This window comes from Durio zibethinus, chromosome 4 (genome assembly GCF_047325235.1).
Source record: "Durio zibethinus cultivar Kanyao isolate XHJ-2024 chromosome 4, ASM4732523v1, whole genome shotgun sequence".
Lineage (NCBI taxonomy): Eukaryota > Viridiplantae > Streptophyta > Magnoliopsida > Malvales > Malvaceae > Durio > Durio zibethinus.
The window spans coordinates 15,824,361-15,846,997 of NC_143165.1; the positions used below are offsets into that span (position 1 = coordinate 15,824,361).

Here is a 22,637-nt window from a genome sequence, read left to right on the forward strand (position 1 = left end):
CTTTCACCAATAACCCCACCGAGAACTTTGACGTGGTGAGAAAGTTCTACAAGGTCAGGGTTCTTTCTCTTGGTAAGTACTATTTGACTTTAGCTCAGTTTTTTTATTGTTCTTCCCATGTAGTCTAATAAAAGCTCTCATCTTAGCCCTTAGACAATACTAGCTAGGCCTTTTACCATATTTATCTTGCTATAGCCCACCTACTCAAGGTCGAGAAGAATGTGGCTAACCTAACTAAAGAGCATAAAAAGAGCTCGGATGCTCTGGGCAATGTTAAGTCTAGCTTTAAAGCGTCTCATAAGAAATAGGTCAAGCAAATGAAGAAAAATGATAAGTTGACAACAAAGTTAGAGGCCATACTAGTTAAGAAAGCCTAAGTTGATTCTAAGAAGGAGTAAGCTGAGCTCAAACTCAATGATGCTTAGGTTTAGATAATGAAACTGAGGTTTAAGTTGGAGGTTAAGGGAAAAAAGATTTGAAAAAGAAAGCTGTTGAGGATTTCAAGGCTTCCAGCGAATTTTTTCATCTAAAAATAAAGTTCTCTCAAGTCAATGTGTTTAGTGTCTTTGATCTAGCCAAGGGTAAGGTGTAGTTTATATTTTTTGACCTCAACCTCGATCTCTCTGATATTGATATCAATAATATCGATCGAGACCTCCTCTAAGTCAGCCTAAGTAAAAGGAAAAAGAGGAAATAAAATAAAGAGGATGATAATGAAGCCATAGACACCGAGCTCAAGGTAGCTTTAAAGCTTGATCATGAGGTGAATAAGGTTGGGGGGCTGAGGTCATTGTTGCTACTTCTATTGATGAGGATGCTACGTTGTCATTGCTGCTGTTAATGTTGCTGACACATAATTTTTTTTAACTTTTGTAAATTTTTGTTTTAAAATTGCTAATGTATAAGGTTAGTTTTTGTGATGACCTCAGATAGGAATGATCTGCTAATGAAGCATTTGCTAACAACTTTTGTAACAATAAAAAATTAGATATAAAATTTTGTTCAGTTTAGTTTAAGCTTTAACTCAGTTCTTATATTATAATTTTTTTCCTTATTCACACAAGTTTAAACTTGGTTAATCACGATAATCACGATAATCACGATAATTTTTTCTTTATTTGCACAAGTCTAAGCTTAGTGTTTGATTTAATAGAGATTAATTTGATCAAGCCTAGTTAAATGGGCTAAGGGTTTACCTGATCACTTAAATTAAGTTACCTTTAGAATCCATCTAAGAGCTAGGTTAAATTTTATTAGGTAGGTTGGGGTATGAGCATAGAGTGACCATAAGCGTCATCGGCTAAATGTAATTTGATTTATATATTCAAGTACAAAGTACAAGTCTAAGCTCAGTTTGGTCTAAGCATTGATAATAGACCTTTATGTTTTTTGCATTCTACGTCTTTGGGATGATGTTGCTATTTATATCCTGCAGTTTATAAGTTGAGTCATGGAAGATCTATTTAACTATATATGGTCTTTCCTAGGTCGGCGCTAATTTGGCACCTCGGTTATCTATTCATGAGGCTTCAACTTTTTTGAGTGCCATGTTACTTTTCTCGATGTGCTTATGTGAAACCCTTTTGTTATAATAGCTAGACACGCTAATAAATCACTATTTATGTTAGGGAGATGTCTTTTTATTCTTTGACGAGGTCTAGGTTGGCCTAATTTCTTTTTCATTTTCTTATTCTGACCCCAATTCATCCCTTAAGCTTGAAAGGTCAATCTCGACAGGTATCACAACCTCTATTCCAAATGCCAAATGGAATGGGGTTTCATCTATTAGTATTTTAGTAGTTATCCTCAGGGCTTATAGCACCCTTGGTAGTTTGTCAGCCTACTTCTCATTCGTTATATCTAGTCTCTTCTTCAAGGCTTTTAATATTGTCTTGTTAGTTGCTTTGGCCTATCCATTGGACTGAGGGTGGGCGATCGACATAAATCTCAGGTTGATGTAAAAGTTCAAACACCATTCCCTGAACCTCAGATTTTTAAATTGTTTGCCATTATCCATTATTATGGGCCGAGTTAGACCAATTCTACAAACTATATTCTTCCATACAAATTTCTCCACTTGAGCCTTTATAGTAGTAGCCAGAGCCTTAGCTTCGAGCTATTTCGTGAAATAGTATATCATAATTAAAATAAATTTTCTCTGAATCGTGGCCAAGGTGAATGGTCTAAAGACATCCATTCCCACTGCATTTCGGGTAATGGGCTAATGATAAAAGTGAGCTTGGTCGAGGGAAAATGCTGCACATGAGTAACCCTTTGACATTTATCACATCTCTTAACCAGTTCAATCATATCCTTTTTTTATGGTAGGTCGATAATAGCCTTGCCTAAGCACTTTGTAGGCTAATGGTTGAGATCCAAGGTGGTTTCCATATATTCTTTTGTGGATTTCTTATATGATGTAGTCTACTTCTTCCTCATCAATGTATCTTAGATAAGGTAGGCTAAAAGATCTTTTATATAATTTTTTCTTAATCATTATGTATCAAGAAGCCTTTTTCATTAATACTTTAGCTCAGATCCTATCTTCAAGTAATGTTCCTATGGTTAGATATGTTTTGATTGGTGTCATGTAGGCTATTTTTTTGGTGATATGTTTTACAAGCCTTTTCTCGATGTTTTTATGTATGTGTTCTTTTACCAAGACTTGGTCAAGAATTTCTGGTGTTATTCTTGAAACTAACTTAGATAAGGAATTTGTCAGCGAGTTTTCTAACCATGGTATTTTCTTTACCTCAGCTTTTTTAAAGTTGACCACTAGGGCCAACACTTTTTCTAGATATTTTCAAATTGATTTTTTTTAGCTCCGAACTCCTCGTTGATTTGGCTGACCACTAATTAAGAGTCCTTATACATGATTATATATGAACATTCAGCTCGATTGCCATTCTTAAACTAGCTATCAATGCTTTATATTCTTCCTCATTATTAGATACCCTGAACTTAAATCTCCAGGCATATGGATACTACAGTCCTTTCAGGATAATTAGAATGAGGTTGGATCCTCACTATGGTTCGTGGTGGATCCATCAACAAAATGCTTCCAACTTTCCTTGACTAGGTTTTCGTCATTTTCCACAGGTCCCATAATATGCCTTTCATGTCATCTTGTCTAATAGGATTATATTATTGTTGGGGAACCCTTGAAGTTAAAAAAACTCTAGTCAATGACCTTGATGGTACAAGGTCTCTATGAAAATACCAATTAACATATCCTGAGAGAAATCCGATATAGACCAAATGTTCCAAAACAACTTATTTGCCAATCAATATTAGCACACCTCCAACATGGACATAATATCATATTATCTTCACTTGCATTCTCAAATGTAAAATTAAAAAAAAAATTCTACTTTATCTCGATATTCTTGACTTAATCTTAACTTTTGCATCCAACTCTTATTTTAAAAATTTCACAAAGCCAAAAGGCACCATCTTGATACTTTTGACTTAATCTTGATTTTTGGAACCTAGTAAAACATAAAACAACAAAAATAAAAAATACTAGACGAGTAAAGAAAACACATGAAAACCAGGTCAAATACTAGCCAACATACGGGTTGCTCCATTCATTAGTCTCAAAATGCTATTATTTTAGCTATGCTATAAAATCAAAATTTTCTTTTTCTTTTTTTTTTTTACTTTTTTTTTCTCTCTTTTTATTTTGTTTCTCTAATTTCTTTCACTAATGAAGCTGCCAATAAACCCAAAAAACTCAAAAATTGATTACCTCAACCTTGTCCCCTTTAACTACCATTGGTTTCACTTCTCAACCACTATTTGCTCCCAAAAAAACTCTTAGATCAACCTAGATCTAACTTTGAAGCCACACTTGAACCTCTAAAAATTAGCCTTTCACCACTTCGATTGTCTTGAAATTTTAATATGTACTTCCTTTTCTTCTGTGTTTCACTCCCATTTTTTTGGATTTCCTAAAATCCATTCACCATTGTAAGCCACCATCAACCACAACTGTTTATACCCAAAGCAACCTTTTTTTTTTTCTAACTTAACTAAACACTGATTTAAAGACCTAACAATCCCCAAACTAAAACATTACTGCCAACTTCTAATCCATGATATGCAATTGCTTTTGTGATTATTTTGTTGGTGTCATAACATTTAGGTTGGGAAAACCTACCCATTAAACACAAAAATTATGGAATTGCCATCAATCCTTTTTAGCTAGGTGTGATCGATCACTTATATGAATCTATCCCCTTTAAAGTTATCCTAAGTGTAAACTAAGGGTCGTAAAAAGAATATGTTATCATCTACATCATTAGAACTAAGATTTGAGAGTCAGTTATATGCAAGGAAGGTATTAGCAAATATTTATGCCCAAATTTGGTACCACATTAATTATATGTTATTTTGCCCAAGCCTTAATCAAAGATGGTTTTTATCATGCAAATAAAATAGTTCCAATCCTTTTATTTATGTACAAAATATGGTGATACAAAAATTCTATAAAAAAATCAAGCAATCATGCAATAAATATTAAATCATACCATGCAAAAATTATCATACAAATATATTCTAAATCATACCAAATATTATGTAATAATATCATGCATAGATCATGCTAAAATATTCATGTAAGAATGTCATGCAAATATAATTATCACACAAATATAAAATGCTATACAAATATATTAATAATCATTCATGAAAATGTATAATCATGGAATTAAATATAATCATACAAATATATTATGTACAATCTTGCAATTATGCATACAATAAATATAGAAACATGCAATTAAATATCATTCATATATAATATTAATCATGTTATAACATAGAATACCATATCATGCAATAAATATAAAATAATACAATAATAATAAATAAATAAATAACCATGCAAATAAATATATTAATAATCATACAATCACACAAATAAATAAATTAATAATCATGTAATTAAACATGCAATTAAAAATACAGTCATGCAAATAAACATACAATTAGATATATAATAATACAAATAATAATATAAATCAATCATGCAATAATAATAATAAATAAATAATCATGCAAATAAGTACATTAATAATCATAAAATCACACAAATAAATAAATTACTAATCATGCAAATAGACATGTAATTAAATATATAATCATGCAATTAACAATGTAAAAAATGTAATTAAATATATAATTAAGCAAATAAACATAAATTAAATATTTAATAATACAAATAATAAAATAAATCATGAAAATAAACATGGAATTAAATGTACAATAATAATAATCATGCAGTTACACAAATAAATAAATTGATAATGATACAAATAAATTAATAATCACGCAAATATATTAATAAATCACACAAATATATTAATCATGCAAATAAAATATTAAGCAAATAAATTATCATGCAAATGTAATATGAATCATACAAATATAATATTAGTCATAAAAATTCATGCAAAAATAAAAACCATGTAATAAATATAAAAATAAGAGTAAACAATTAAATATTAAAAAAGTTATGCAAAAATAAAAAAAAAAAGCAAATATTACCTTAATGGATCACATGTTCCAACAACTTTTCAAAAACTAATGTCTTCTACTATAAATGTTAGCCTTCCTTCCAAAAACTCATTTTCAATCACCAATGTTTGATCTTGAAATCAATTGCTGTGAGGCCCCCCTTTTGATATTAGATTCAAGGTTCTTTTATAGGGATTGAATTTTTTTCGATTTGAAAGAAATTAATTCAACTGAATCTAAGATTTCTCTCTAAATTTTATTCTCTTTGTAATCTTTCCTTTTTCAATAGATTGAGTGCCAAGTCTTTCCAAAATTATTCAACCATTAAAGTTGAAATCTGAGATAGAATCCAAGAGTTGAATTGAATCAAAGATTTTCCATGCAAAATCCCATATTTTCTTCTTTACTCATTTTTTATTTTTTTTACCAATTGACTTTGACTCTTTTGACTAAAAGAAACAAAAATTAAACTAAAAAATTAAAACACAAATAAAATTTATGGCTTAATCTTTGTGTCTAAAATTCACTTTTCTGATTAAACCCAATTACATAATCAAAATAAAAAATCGAAGCCCAATGAATTTCTAAAAATCCTCAGACAAAATAGGGTATCTATAATTGTCAATATTTGTACATTTTTAGTAAAATAAGAATTGTACAAAGACAAAAGTCATCCATTTTATTTGGGTTAAGAAAAATCAAAAAAGAAAATTGAAAAGGCTTCTCCTTATAGGTTTGAAACTTTTGTTTTTTGAAAAATGCTCCCCCACAACTGAGGCTTTGAAATTTTTGAAAAATAAAATACTTCCCCATATTTGAGGCTTTGAAACTTTGAAAAATAAAATGCTTTCCCGTAGCTGAGGCTTTGGAACTTTTGAAAAATAAAATGCTCCCCCACAACTAAAGCTTTAAAAATTTTGAAAATTAAAATGCACCCCTATAACTGAGGCTTTAAAACTTTTGAAAAATAAAATGCTCCCCCATAACTGAGGCAATGAAACTTTAGGAAAATAAAATGCTCTCCCACAACTAAGGCTTTGAAACTTTGGAAAAGTAAAATGCTCCCCCACAACTGAGACTTTGGAACTTTGAAAATATAAAATGCTCCTTACAATTGAGGCTTTAGAACTTTGAAAAAGTGAAATGTTCCCCTAGGCTTTGGAACTTTTGAAAAATAAAATGAGATTATTCTTACCTTTGAAAAAGCTCTTCCTTGATAGAGGCATTGAAACTTAAAAGAAATCTTACTTTAAATGAAGTTTTTGCATATCATCTGAATCATCATTTATTGTCTTCCAATGTCTTTTCTCAAAATTGTTTCTTCATCTAGTTTTTCCTTCATACTTTCTAAAAATATGCAATGAATGCATGCAATGAATGAAAAAATTCTCCACAATTCTCAAATTCAATTTCAAAAGTCAAATTTTAATTTTTCTTCTTTTCAAATATGCATGATGCGTGGGATGAATATGATGAGCTCAATGTATGCATACAATGAATGAATGAGCCAAAGATTTTTCAAAATTCCATCCTAACTTAAACTTTGATCTTTCTTTTTTAAACAAGAAGTGCATGAGTGCAATAAATGCAATGATATGTGCAACATGTAATGACTGTAGTGAGTACAATGCATGAATGCAAAATTCCTACCCAATTTCCAACTTTAAACTTTCTTCTTTGTTTTTTAAATATGTATGATGAATGCCATGAATGACTGCAATATTTTCAGTAGGATGCATGCATGTAATGCATGTGGCGAATGCAATGTATGCTATGCAATTCATTTATTTTTTCAATTATGGTAAATCAGAGGTTTCTCAAAACTCTTGATTTATCTTTTCACTTTCTTTAACTCTTCAATACTTGTGGTTTTCAACAAGAGCTATCATGCATCATTAAGTAGTCTCATCCATTTTATCATCTAAATTTAAAGTTTCCTTCTTTTAATGGGATCTTAAGACTCTTTTTCATGTCTTTTTTTCAGCCTTTCATCATGTTTTTCTTCAACTTCTTTAGAACTAGCCAGAAAATGTACCAACTGATTTATGATCTAAAACTCTTCTTCATTAGCTTCATCATTTGATCTCAACATTTGGAATGTTTCTTTTCATTTGTAAGCCATAAAGATCAACATCATTTTAAACTTCTTTCATTTTTCACATTTTATTTTCAATATGCCCCAATCATTTTCAATTTATTTGAAATACTGCAAGGATCTTTCATAACGGTCATTTATTCATTCATCATTGTTTCAATTCAATTTGAAATGTAATCCATCACATTTCTTTAATTCATTATGGGAATAAATAAATGGTGAAGAATAAGAAAAATCAAAGAAATGGTATTCAATATAAGAACAAGTATGATAAAGAATAAATAGGTAAAGAAATCATTTCAGAATGAATCTTTAAGATAAATGTTGGGAAGAGTACGCAACATCTAAAATAATAAATATTCAAACAATTTTAGGTAAATTAATTTTGAATTCTTTTTCAAAAGCTCATTCCGTTGATATTTTTGGTATTTTATCAATTTAAACATGATCCTATTTCTTGAGGATCTTCATTAAGGCTATTTTTCCAAGTTTCTTTTTTGTTACTTAAACTACCCTTTTGGGTTTTCAGTTTAAGTTTTTTTTTTTTTGTTTTGCACATCCTTTTCTTCATATTTTACCTTTTCCTTTAATCTATCAGTGACATTTTGATCAAAATTTTTAACATTTTCATTACAAGTTTATTTTAGTTTAATTCATAATTTTCCACTTTGGGCATTCACATTTATCAAAATGGACTTTTAAAGGATGTAACATATGCTAGGGTGAGAGGTTATGAAATAAATGGATAAAGTAGGCTCAAAATTAATTCGAAGGGTTATGAACCAAAGGATCATTTATTATCATATGAAGCAGCTTGGTTTTTGGCCCCATTCTTGATCGATTCTCTCTTTTTCTTTTTTTTTTCTTTTTTGTCATAATTTTTCAATTTGCATGTTTTATCCTTTTTCAAGAAAAATCTAAGCATGAAGAGTTTTTTTTTTCCCCTCAAAGTCATTAGGGAACTTCACTTTTTTTTTCTTTGTTATTCTCTTTGTGCTTAAGCCTTTTTCAAACTTTGCCCCTAGTGTGAAAGGTGATCATTGGATAAGGTTTCTTCCAAAAAAATTTAGTAGACTCAAATGGGATAGCAAATAGGTAATTTTATTCCTTGTGTGAAGGGTAGAAGAAAGATGACCATTTCTCATTTTAAATATAAATACTCTTAATGAAGAATATTTATTGACTAAGAGCAACTTGTGAGCGAGCCATCATAAAAAATCACACACTACAACACTTTTATCTATGAATGAGCAAAATCGCATGTTAGTTTCATTTCATGAAACCTGTCTTTTCTTACTTCAATGATCTCAATAGATTAAGAGTCTCAACTTATAAATTCCATCGATATGAATGATGCTTTCAAAATTAAATAATGAATTATTGTCATGATTGTTTGAACATTCATTATTTAGAACATAGAAATGGGTGAAATATGAAAGGTGTATATATAAAAGTAATGCAACAAATGAGGAAATGTAATGAAAATAAATTTGTCACTTTATTGAAATAATGAAAGATAAATAAAAGATTAACACAAAAGACTTAAAATTTTCAAACTTGTATTATCATTAAAGTTCCAAAGATGACGGGCATTTATAAATACTCTTTCAAAATTATGCCTCAGTGTCGTTAAGCAAAGGGTTTTTGATGACACATGTCCCTGCTTCTTGATCAAAATTCACCAATCCATTTTTGACCAAACTTTGCACTTTATACTTTAAAGCTGTGTAGTTTTTTGTAGAATGATCAGTGTAGGCACTCATATGTGTTCGGGGTCAATAAGGCTATTTTTATTAGTATTATCATATTATATTACTTTATTATTATATTATTATTATATTATATTAGAGTAAAGTATATTAATATAACAATGTATTATAGTATTATTATTATTATTATTATTTAAAAAAAAGAAAGAAGGAAATTGGTGATTCGATATCAGATTCGTTGGAGCATGATTCTGGGTGATTTGGTTACAGATCTGTTTTCGTATAATTCATGCAAAGAATCAAGGGGGAGAGGGAAAAAAAGAGGAATCCACACCCGAATGCCAGCACAGATAGCACCATATACGATATCTAGAAACCTATACCCAGGATTCCATAAAAAGAACAGGCAGAAGAACACTCTCTCCTCACCTCTGCCGATTTATCAGCTCCTGAATTTTCAAGTTATTTCTTCAAAAAATTTGCTATGGGTAAGGAGAAGGTTCACATTAACATTGTGGTCATTGGCCATGTTGACTCTGGAAAGTCAACCACAACTGGTCACTTGATCTACAAGCTTAGAGGCATTGGCAAACATGTGATCAAGAAGTTTGACAAGGAAGCTGCTGAGATGAACAAAAGATCTTTCAAGTATGCCCGGATGCTTGATAAGTTGAAGGTTGAGCGTGAGCATGGTATTACCATTGATATTGCCTTGTGGAAGTTTGAGACAATCAAGTACTATTGCACTGTTATTGATGCCCCTGGACATCGTGACTTTATCATGAATATGATTACTGGTACCTCTCAGTCTGACTGTGCTATCCTTATGATTGACTCCACCACTGGAGGTTTTGAAGCTGGTATTTCTAAGGATGGACAGACCCATGAGCATGCTCTCCTTGCCTTCACTCTTGGTGTCAAGCAAATGATTTGCTGTTGCAATAAGATGGATGCCATAACTCCCAAATACTCGAAGGCAAGGTATGATGAAATTGTAAAGGAAGTTTCTTCCTACTTGAAAAAGGTTGGTTACAACTCTGAAAAAATTCCATCCGTCCCCACCTTTGGTTTTGAGGGAGACAACATGATTGAGAGGTCCACCAACCTTGACTGGTACAAGGGTCCAACCATTCTTGAAGCACCAGACTAGATCAATGAGCCTAAGAGACCGTCCGACAAGCCACTCTGTCTCCCACTTCAGGATGTCTACAAGATTGGAGGTATTGGAACTGTTTCAGTGGGTCGTGTTGAAACTGGTATCCTCAAGCCTGGTATGGTGGTTACGTTTGGTCCCTCTGGATTGACCACTGAAGTTAAGTTCATTGAAACGCACCATGAGGCTCTTCAGGAGGCTCTTCTTGGTGACAATGTTGGCTTCAATGTTAAGAATGTTGCTGTCAAGGATCTCAAGCGAGGATATGTTGCCTCAAACTCTAAGGATGATCCTACCAAGGAGGCGACCAACTTCAGTTCCCAAGTCATTATCATGAACCACCCAAGGCAGATTGGAAATGGTTATGCTTATGTCCTTGATTGCCACGCCTCTCACATTGCTATCAAGTTTGCTGAGCTCTTGACCAAGATTGATAGGCGATCTGGTAAGGAGCTTGAGAAGGAGCCCAAGTTCTTGAAGGATGGTGATGCTGGTTTTGTTAAGATGATTCCCACCAAACCCACGGTTGTGGAGACCTTCTCTGAATACCCCCCACTTGGGCGAGTTGCCGTGAGGAACATGAGACAGACTGTTGCTGTTGGTGTGATCAAGAGTGAAGAAAAAGGACCCAACGTCTCCTAACAAGAATGTACCTATTTTCAAGGCAAATGGTATGGCAGCATATTTGGTGCCATTGGTTACCTATCTTAGTCTTTGGTGGTTTGGGATATTCAACCCACGATTGTGTGTGATCATTTAGGGAGAAATATTTTCGGCACTCATCTTTGGAAGTTTTATTGGTCATCTGGGAATCTATTGGGATATGGAGCCGTATCCACGAATTGAAAAAAAACTTTGGCATCAAAGTCCTTACAACTTGCACATTTGGTTGATGTCTTGGGTAGTTCTTGCTGTCACTTATTGCATAAAGCAGGATGAAGTCAATGGAAAAGTTTCTAATTCCAGGTGCGTACAGCATTGATGCTTGTGTATGTTACAAAGTTCTTTTAGTAAAAAGCTGGTTATTGGAACATAATGGATACTGCACGTGACCGAGCTGGGTTCTATATTTGTTGGGGATGCTTGGTTTGAGTTCCTTCCATGTACACGTCACCAGGGGTGTATCTTGTCAACCAGCTTGTGAACTATTTTGTTGAAGTTTAAAGTTTTCGCGTGAACTCAAATAGGATTCGCACGTCATTCGTTACACAACTCCATCCGATCGCCAGGTATTTTTTTTTTCACTCCATTTTCTATTTTGATTCTATTTTTCTTATTTTGTTTATTTTTATTTATTATTTATTATTTTAAATTAAAAATACATTACTTATTATTATGATTTTTTTGTACTTATTTATGAAATAAATAGAAAACCTTTTTCAAATAAAGTTTTCCAAATAATAAAAAAATAATAAAAAATCTTTAAATAAAAATCTTTTCAATAAAACAACAAAAAATATAAATTTTTTTTGAGGTTTTACTGTCTTTTTTATGTAATAAAATTAATAATTCAATGCTTGGATAATTCAAAATCTAACTGGTGCCATCCTTTAGGTGAACGTTGTAGGGGTGTTACAACCTTCCAATGCGTAATCAACTTTTGAACCTAACCTCTGTTTTACAGATTCGCTTCAATCAGGTGACCAATCACACCTAACCAAAACAGATTGATGGCGACTCCCTTTCATTCCAAATCTAGCGATTGGTCCATGAATCTATACATTATGATAGTTTGGTGACTCCACTGGGGATATTAAGAGTCAAGCCAGTAGATGATTTCTTATTATTCAAGCCTTACTTAATAAGTTTGAAATTATTTTATTTCCTTTTATTGCTTATATCTACATTATTATTTATTTTCCTTTTCATTATGTATACCTATTTATTTTTCACTGCTTATATTTGCCTAATTATCTATTTATTATTTATATCTGTCATTCATTTATATGTGCATAACATAAGCTCTCTACCTGGGCTTTACCTTTTGGAGGGAATGAAGTACTTATGCCCTTATGAGATTTCATGCATCCGCATAGGTCTGTGAAACACTCCCACCCAGATTGAAACCTTTCCGCTTATAGCCTATGATGGGTGAAGATTGGGATGCTTTACTAGTCTATGATGGACCATGATGTAAGGAATAATTTGGGAACCTTTTATAATTAACCCAAGTCACATATAGTTAACTTTAAGAGCCTAACCATAGATAGAGCCATGTTCTTCCACCCTTTATAGTTTACCTAAATCTAAGGTCATGTTGTTATTTTGCTTGCTTTATTTTTTATTATGATAACTAATCGATTTTCTTGTCTTTTTTTTTTTATTTCTTTTCTTGTGCATATTCATACACAAACATGTAGGTTAAATATCATGCTTACTAACTTCTTTATTGTGTATGCATTATTCATGTAATCATTACATTCATTCTCATGCATAATCTCATAAATCCATAAACATCATTCTAAATTTGCGCATAATTATGGAAAATTAAGGTTCAAGGATAGATCAACACTAGTATTACACTCGAGCTAGAGTCAGAAAAATGGAGCAAGACAACGTAAATTGGCTTGAAAAAATATAAAATGCCCAAGAGATACTTGAAGAAAAATTGAGCAAAATCCTAAAGGCTTTAGAAAAGGGAAATAGAGGAAAGGCAATAGAAGAAGATATCTCTTAAGAAGCTATTAAATTAGCATATCCTCTAGGTTTTAGTTCACATCAGACTCAGACCATTCTAAGCTTTCATTAACAACAAAATATGTTGCCAAATTTTAATCAAGGGAATGTTTAAAGCTATACCAATCTTGTCTTCACTGACAAAGCAGATGAGCCAATCCAAATTCTCAAAATAGATAAGACTAAAAAAAAAGAAAAGCTACAGATAGTTGTACCCCTAGAAGACTCTAAGACTGATCAAGCTATGAGCATGATTAGGGAAAGACTGCGGGCTATAGAGGGCATTGATTTTTATGGATCCATGGACGTTGCCAACCTTTGCCTAGTTTTAGATGTTGTGATTTCTTTGAAATTCAAGGTATCAAAATTTGAGAAGTATGACGGTACCAAGTGCCCCATTATGCATATCACAATGTATTATTGTAAGATGGCAACACATGTTAGCAATGAGAAACTGCTAATGCATGTATTTTAGGATAGCTTAACCGGGTCTACTACAAGTTGGTATGTCCAGTTGGATAGGACTCCCATTAAGTCATGAAAGGATTTGACTCGATCTTTCATCAACCAATACTGTCACATCATAGATATGGCCTCTGATCGCCTTTCATTACAAGGTATAGAGAAAAAACCATCTAAGTCTTTCAACAAACATGCCCAAAGGTGGCAAGATATAGCTGCTCAAGTACAACCCTTTTTAATAGAGAAAAAATAATAGTGCTATTTATAAGCACTCTCAAGTCGCCATACTAGGAGAAGATGATAGGGAATGCGACTACAAATTTTGTTGACATGATGATTTCAGGAGAGATTATTGAAAATGCCATCAAGAGTGGCAAGTTTGAAGAAAAAAAGATTGACAATGCCAAGAAGGGTAAGATGCCTAAGGAAGAAGAAAATGAATCCCAAGTAGTGAGTTTTGAGGGGCAGCAATCCAGAAGTTATTGTCCTATATCCACTATATGTTCATCCTGTTCTTTACCAGCCTTATATCCCAACCATGAACAACATCACTCTAAGTCTTTATCAACAAACTTTTCAAGCACATGCATGTGAGCCTAATCCTATTACTACACTAGTTTCAAGGCCTAACAATCAAGCGAGTGGTTCAGAAATATCTAAGGGCAACCATGAGAGAACTTTTATTGATCTTATTTTCATAACCTATATTGAGTTATTTTTAAAATTGGTTAAGAATGACCTGGTATCCCTAATCTTTTTGGAACCATTGAAGCCACTGTATCCCAAATAGTTCAATATTAATGCCATATATGACTATCATATCGGGAATACGGGTCACTCCATAGAAACTTACCCTACTTTCAAGCATAAAGTGCAAAGTTTGATTCGAGCAGACTTGATGAGCTTCAATGAATTGAAAGAGCTGAATAGCCATAAAGACTCTTTGCTCAATCATCTAAGGGCATGACTTTAGAAGGTTGATTGGAATTGCCTATCATTTTGGATCTTTTGAGAATGTGGATCTTCTTTTATATACTTGGATTTCATCTTATTTTTCATCATTTTAATAAAGTGACATGCTTGATGCATTTTCACGACTTTTTTTTTTTGTGTGAATCACCATTATTTACTTTTACCTTATCATACCTTTTCCCATATCCATTCTTTAATTTTAAATAATGAATGTTTAAACAATCAAGATGATAATTCAGGATTCAATTTCGAAAATATCATTCATGATGGTTTGATTGATAGATGAAGATTATTAATTCATTAGGACTACTGAATATGAAGATAAATTAGGGGAAAAATTTCAAAAGTAATGCAACATATGATTTTTACTCATTCACAAGTCTACTCTTAATCAGTAAAGATTCTCCATTAAGGGTATTCATGTTTGAAATGAGAAATGATCATCTTTTTTCTATCCTTCCAAACAAAAAAAAAAAAGAGAAAAAATCATCCCTTGCTACCTCATTTAAGCCTTTTAAAATTTTTTTTAAAGAACCCTAATCAAGGATCACCCCCACCTTAAGGGCAAAGTTTGAGAAATTTGTTCATCCTTAAGGGTAAAACCCTTTTATGATCAAGTTTTTCTGATAAAAAAAATAGAAAAATTGAAAAGGTAAGATGCTAATGTGCTCCACCAAAAAAAAAAAGAAAAAAAATTGATGGGGCAAAGTGCTAATGTCTCTACAAAAAAAAAAAAAAACAAAGAAAAAACAAAGAAAGAGAATGGGAAAAGAAAAAATTAATGGGGTAAAATGTCAAAGTGCTCCACATGAAGAAATAATCCTTGGTTTAATTAACTTTTAAATACAATTTAGGTTTGTTTTATCCTTTTCTTTGGCACCTTTTTACCCTACCCTATGTTATGTCCTTTAAAAGTCTATTTTGATCAAATGTGAATATTGATTTGAAGAATCATGAATTGAATAGGGGTAAGTTTGCCATTGGATTGTGTGAAGCTTTGATCAAAGTGTCATTAATGAATAAAGGAGGAAAGAGTAATGAAATAATGAAAAAAGAAGAAAGAAAAGCAAAAAGCGAAAAAAAAAAAAGGTAAAAAAAGTAAAAAACAAAAAAAGGAGAAAAAATAAAAAAATAAAAGAAAAAGAAAAAGAAAAGACGCAAAGGAGGAAAAAGAAAGACTTAAATTGAAAACTCGAAAGGGCAGTTTTAATGAAGATAAAAACTTGAAAAAAATAACTTCATGTGAAGGTCCTCTAAATAAGGATGATGATTAGCTCAAGATTGAAGATTTTAATGGAATGTGTTTTATGAAGGATGATTCTAAGTTTGAGTTTAAAATTATTTGAGCAATCATTATTTTGGGATTAATGTCCTATTTGAATAAATCATAGCATTTTACCTTTGTTCACCCTTAAGTTATTTTTAACCTTACCTTCTATTCTTTCAACAATAAAGATTCATTTTTTTACCCTTCACCAAATGAACATTCTTTGAATGAACCAAGAAAATGCATCATGTCTGTAACTGATTTGAATGATGGCAAATAAATGAATGACATTTTTCATAAAGAGTTTTCCATTCTTTTGAAAGAAATTTAGGATGAGATGAATAGAAAGAAGCATGAGAAAATGATTTAGAAAGAGGCAAACAAGGTGACCCAATGATGAATTCAGTGATAGATACGACTATGAGTTGTGACTAGATGAGAAGAATGACATGGATCAGTTAATAAAATCTACTTTGAGATTATTAATACTGAAAAGCTAAGAAGGATTGGTGGAGTCTTGAGAACTTTGCTACCACAATTGAAATTTCATGGCATTGATACATTGTGTTTGCACTTGCATCCTAGATATGACATGTATTTGTATCATTGCATCTTCACACATCACTCATTTCTAATCTCGGCTCAGTTCGGATCATTTTCAGACTTATGGCATTATCCCAGTTGTTTAGTCTTGGCTTAGGCTAGGTCATTTTTAGACTTGCGGCATAATTCTAGTTATTCATTCTTGACCTCAACTTAGTCTTGGTCACTTTATCTTTTTGAATACTTTAATTCTATTATGAAACCTTTACGAAACTTAAGTCTTACGAATATTTCTTTCTTATGAACCTGAAAATCCTTGCGAATCTTGCATCTTTGTGAAACTTGAAGTTTTACGAATCTTTCTTTCTTGCGAACCTGAAAATTCTTGCATATTTTGCATCTTGCGAATTTTCCATTCTTGGGAATCTGAAAACTTTTATAAATTTTAAATCCTTGCAATTTTGGGATCTTTTCAACTTTTGTATAAATTGTGAATCTTCGAATTTAGAGTGAAATTTCAAACTTCATTTTTGACTCGTGATTTCATCTCGGTCACTTTATCTTAGCTTACTCCAAATCATTCCTTATGACTCATAGTTTCATCTCGATCATTTATTTTCGACCATGACTCGGTCCTGGTCGCCTTATTTTTGACTTGTGATTTTGTCTTGGTCACTTAATCTTGGCTCAATCCTGATCATTCTTTATGACTCATGATTTCATCCCAATAATTTATTTTTAACCTCGACTCGGTTCTAGTCATCTCATTTTTGACTCGTGGTTTCGTCATGATCACTTGATCTTAGCTTAGTCTAGATCATTCCTTATGACTCGTGGTTTTGTCTCGATAATTTATTTTTGACCTTGATCGATCCTGGTCACCTCATTTTTGATTCGTGCTTTCGTCCTGATTACTTGATCTTGGCTTAGTCTAGATCATTCCTTATGACTCATGGTTCTATACTGATCATTTATTTTCGACCTCAACTCGGTCCTAGTCACCTCATTTTTGACTTATGATTTCATCCCAGTCACTTGATCTTAGCTTAGTCTAGATCATTTCTTATGACTCATGGTTTCATCTCGATCATTTATTTTCGATCTTGATTCCTGATCACCTCATTTTTTATTTGTGGTTTCGTCTCGTTCACTTGATCTTGGGTTAGTCCAAATCATTTCTTATGACTCGTAGTTCTATCCTAGTCATTTATTTTCGACCTCGACTTAGTCTTGGTCACCTCATTTTTGACTTATAGTTTTGTCCCAGTCACTTGATCTTGGCTTAGTCCAGATCATTCTTTTTGACTCGTGGTTCCGTCTCAATCATTTATTTTTTACTTCGACTTAATCTTGGCTATTTGTTTTTGACTCGTGGTTTCATCCCGATCACCGAATCTTAGCTCAGTCCAGATCATTTCTTATGACTCGTGGTTTCATCCTGGTAATTTATTTTCGACTTCGACTTGATCTTGATTATTTCATTCTTGACTCGTGGTTTTGTCCTGATCATTTTTACTTGCTAATTTGACTCGAACAGAATGAGTGTTTAGGTCTTTACATCATCCCTGTTTGATAAGAACATGCAAAAAAGGACAGCTGTAGACACCCATATATGTCCGGGGTTAATAAGGCTATTTTCATTAGTATTATCATATTATATTATATTATTATAATAATATTATTATTATTATTACTATTATATTATATTAGAGTATAGTATATTAATATAACAATGTCCTATAGTATTATTATTATTATTTAAAAAAAAAAGGAAGGAAATTTGTGATTCGATATTGGATCCGTTAAAGCATGATTCTCAGTGACTTAATCACATATCCGTTGGAGCATGATTCTGGGTGATTCGGTTACAAATTTGTTTTGGCATAATTCATGCAAAGAATCAAGAGGGAGGGGCAAAAAAAGAGGAATCCACACCCGATTGCCAGCACAGATAGCCCCATATATAATACCTAGAAATCTATACCTAGGATTCCATAAAAAAAAACAGGCAGAAGAACACTTTCTCCTCACCTCTGTTGATTTATCAGCTCCTGAATTTTCAAGTTATTTCTGTAAAAAATTTGCTATGGGTAAGGAGAAAGTTCACATTAACATTGTGGTCATTGGCCATGTTGACTCTGGAAAGTTAACCACAACTGGTCACTTGATCTACAAGCTTTGGAGGCATTGGCAAGCGTGTGATCGAGATGTTTGAGAAGGAAGCTGCTGAGATGAACAAGAGATATTTCAAGTACGCCTGGATGCTTGATAAGTTGAAGGCTGAGCGTGAGCGTGGTATTACCATTGATATTGCCTTGTGGAAGTTCGAGACAACCAAGTACTACTACACTGTTATTGATGCCCCTGGACATCATGACTTTATTAAGAATATGATTAATGGTAGCTCTCAGGCTGACTGTGCTGTCTTTATGATTGACTCCACCACTGGAGGTTTTGAAGCTGGTATTTCTAAGGATGGACAGACCCGTGAGCATGCTCTCATTGCCTTCACTCTTGGTGTCAAGCAAATGATTTGCTGCTGCAACAAGATGGATGCCACAACTCCTAAATACTCAAAGGCAAGGTATGATGAAATTGTGAAGGAAGTTTCTTCCTACTTGAAGAAGGTTGGTTACAACCCTGAAAAAATTCCATCCGTCCCCACCTCTGGTTTTGAGGGTGACAACATGATTGAGAGGTCTACCAACCTTGACTGGTACAAGGGTCCAACAATCCTTGAAGCACCAGACTAGATCAATGAGCCCAAGAGACCGTCCGACAAGCCACTCCATCTCCCACTTCAGGATGTCTATAAGATTGGAGGTATTGGAACTGTTCCAGTGGGTTGTGTTGAAACTGGTATCCACAAGCCTGGTTTGGTGGATATGTTTGGTCCCTCTGGATTGACCACTGAAGTTAAGTCCGTTGAGATGCACCATGAGGCTCTTCAGGAGGCACTTTCTGGTGACAATATTGGCTTCAATGTTAAGAATGTTGCTGTCAAGGATCTCAAGCGAGGATATGTTGCCTCAAACTCCAAGGATGATCCTACCAAAAAGGCGGCCAACTTCACTTCCCAAGTCATTATCATGAACCACCCAGGGCTGATTGGAAATGGTTATGCTCCTGTCTTTGATTGCCACACCTCTCACATTGCTGTCAAGTTTGCTGGGCTCCTGACCAAGATTGATAGACGATCTGGTAAGGAGCTTGAGAAGGAGCCCAAGTTCTCGAAGGATGGCGATGCTAGATTTGTTAAAATGATTCCCACCAAACCCATGGTTGTGGAGACCTTCTCTGAATACCCCCCACTTGGGCTATTTGCCGTGAGGGACATGAGACAGACTGTTGCTGTTGGTGTGATCAAGAGTGTGGAGAAAAAAGACCTAACGTCTCCCAACAGAAACATACCTATTTACAAGGCAAATGGTATGGCAGCATATTTGGTGCCATTGGTTACCTATCTTAGTCTTTGGTGGTTTGGGATATTCAACCCCATGGTTGTGTGTGATCATTTAGGGAGAAATATTTTCGGCACACATCTTTGGAAGTTTTATTGGTCATCTGGGAATCTATTGGGATATGGAGCCGTATCCACGAATTGAAAAAAACTTTGGCATCAAAGTCTTTACAACTTGCAGATTTGGGTGGATGTCTTGGGTAGTTCTTGCTGTCACTTATTGTATAAAACAGGATGAAGTCAATGGAAAAGTTTATGATTCTAGGCTTGTGAATACAACTTGATGCTTGTGTATGTTACAAAGTTCTTTTAGTAGAAAGCTGGTTATTGGAACATAATGGATATTGCACGTGACGGAGCTGGGTTCTATATTTGTTGGGGATGCTTGGTTTGAGTTCCCTCCATGTACACGTCACCAGGGGTGTATCTTGTCAACCAGCCTGTGAACCTTGGAACACAGGATGAACTATTATGTTGAAGTTTAAAGTTTTCGCGCGAACTCGAATAGGATTCACACGCCATTCGTTACACAACTCTATCCGATCACTAGGTATTTTCTTTCCTTTTTTCACTCCATTTTCTATTTTGATTCTATTTTTCTTATTTTGTTTATTTTTATTTATTATTTCTTATTTTAAATTAAAAAATACATTACTTATTATTATGATTTTTTATACTTATTTATGAAATAAATAAAAAACCTTTTTCAAATAAAGTTTTCCAAATAATAAAAAATAATAAAAAAATATTTAAATAAAAATCTTTTCAATAAAAAAACAAAAAATAATAAAATATAGTAAAAAAAATATAAGTTTTTTTTGAGGTTTTATTGGCTTTTTTATGTAATAAAATTAATAATTCAAGGCTTGGATAGTTCGAAATCAAACTGGTGTCAACCTTTAGATGGGCGTTGTGAGGGTGCTACAACCTTTCCCGTGTGCAATCGACTTTTGACCCTAACCTCTATTTTATAGATATGCTTCAGTTAGGAGGCTAATCAAACCTAACCAAAAAAATTGATGGTGACTTCTTTTCATTCCAAGTCTAGCGGTAGGTCTATGGATCTATATATTATGAGAATCAGGAATCCCAAGTTGATAGTCACAAGTAGCATTAGCATCATAACACTTGGGGTAGGGAGGTTTCATAGGTTTTAAATGAATTGGTGCGGCCAAATAGTTCTCAATTAGTTGAGGGAGTAGCTTAGTGTATGTTATAGGAATTGGATCTATAGAAGCTCTTTCTTTTTTCATCTAATTTTTAGGTTGAGCAACTGGTCGAGAGTTGGGTAATTGTATGATTGGTTGATGAGTATAAGGACTTAGGGAGACATTATTGATGGTTGGGTAGTAAAGTTAGTACATTAGGTAAAGAGAATATGGGATGAAGCCTTCAACCTGTTACCCCTCATGAATTATAGCTTGAGTATCTCATTCTTTCTTTTTTAGTATAGCCCCTTTTTTTGCATCATCACATTCTAGGTTTCCATTCTTGATGGCATTTTTAATGATCTCTCTAGAAATTACCATATCATTGAAATTTTTTGTGACATTTCCAATCATCATTTCATATTAAGGAGCCTTAAAAGTATTGACAAATAGGTTTATAGTCTCTTTTTTAGTGAGGTGTGGTTGAACTTAAACAGCAATATCTCTCTATCTATGGGAATATTTTTTGAAACTTTTAGTATCCTTTTTTTGCATGCTTTGTAGAGACATGCGATCTGGTGCCAGATCTATAATGTGTTTGTATAGTGCAATGAAAGCCCTTGCAAATTCTCTCCATCTACGAATGCAAGATCTATCCAGTTGCACATACCACCTAGCAGCTGAACTAGTAAGATTGTCTGAAAAACATGGATGAGCAACTTTTCATTATGAGCATATGCAACCATCTTGCGACAATACATCATAACATGTGTAATAGGACATTTGGTCTCATCATAATTCTTGAACTCAAGTACTTTAAACTTTGGTGGAATCACGATATCAGGAACCAGGTAGAGTCCAGTAGCATCCATTGACCTATAAAATCTATCCCTTCAATGGCTCCAAGCCTTTCTTCTATGAGATCTATCTTTTAAGAACCAAAACTTTCTTTAGTTTCAATAGAGCCTATCTTTCAGTTTTTTTGTTCCTTTAGATCATTAAGATTTGAAACTTGTGTAGGATCAGATGTCTTGATGTCATTAATAAAGAAAATGGGAGCATGAGTAGTAGTTATTAGCATGTTAGTTTGCACATAAGGATAAGTTACAGTGAATAACATTTGGTGTTAGGCTTTATAGAATGTATGTGTTGAATATAGGCTAAAACCAAGGGGATATAATAGATCAGTCTCATTTTGTATCACTACCACTTCCACCACTTTCTTCCCCTTACTCATGTTTTTGAACAATTCAATAATAGTTTCCAATTGCCCCTTAAGTTCTTCTTATGCTTTCTTTAGCTTTTAGAGGCAAAGAATGTTTTATTCTTGCATGATTTTTGCTTGATATCTAGTGTTGTACCACCTTAGATTGTTTGAAGATTGAGCTATCCTTGAATCTTGATTTTCCATAACTTTTAAGAATTATGATGACTTATTGTCATACATTTTGGAGAGATGTTTATGTATGAATATATGAATGCATGAATGCATGAATGAAATAATGAGGATTTACCACATAATAATTGTTAACAAAAAAAATTTTTATTGAATTGAAAGTTAATTCCAACCAAATCCAATATTACATCCATGAAAAATATAAAGTTTATTATGGAAAGAAATCCCTAATTTGTTGA

At 33.0% G+C, this 22,637-nt stretch overlaps 3 pseudogenes; all 3 read left to right on the plus strand.

Moving 5' to 3' along the window:
• The first annotated feature begins 9,682 nt into the window (after nucleotides 1–9,682).
• LOC149519251 (elongation factor 1-alpha pseudogene) lies at nucleotides 9,683–14,402 on the plus strand (annotated as a pseudogene).
• Nucleotides 11,115–11,638, plus strand: LOC149519252 (7-dehydrocholesterol reductase pseudogene; annotated as a pseudogene).
• Nucleotides 14,403–18,480: 4,078 nt separating the features above from the next.
• LOC111288949 (elongation factor 1-alpha pseudogene) lies at nucleotides 18,481–20,332 on the plus strand (annotated as a pseudogene).
• Nucleotides 20,333–22,637: the final 2,305 nt, after the last annotated feature.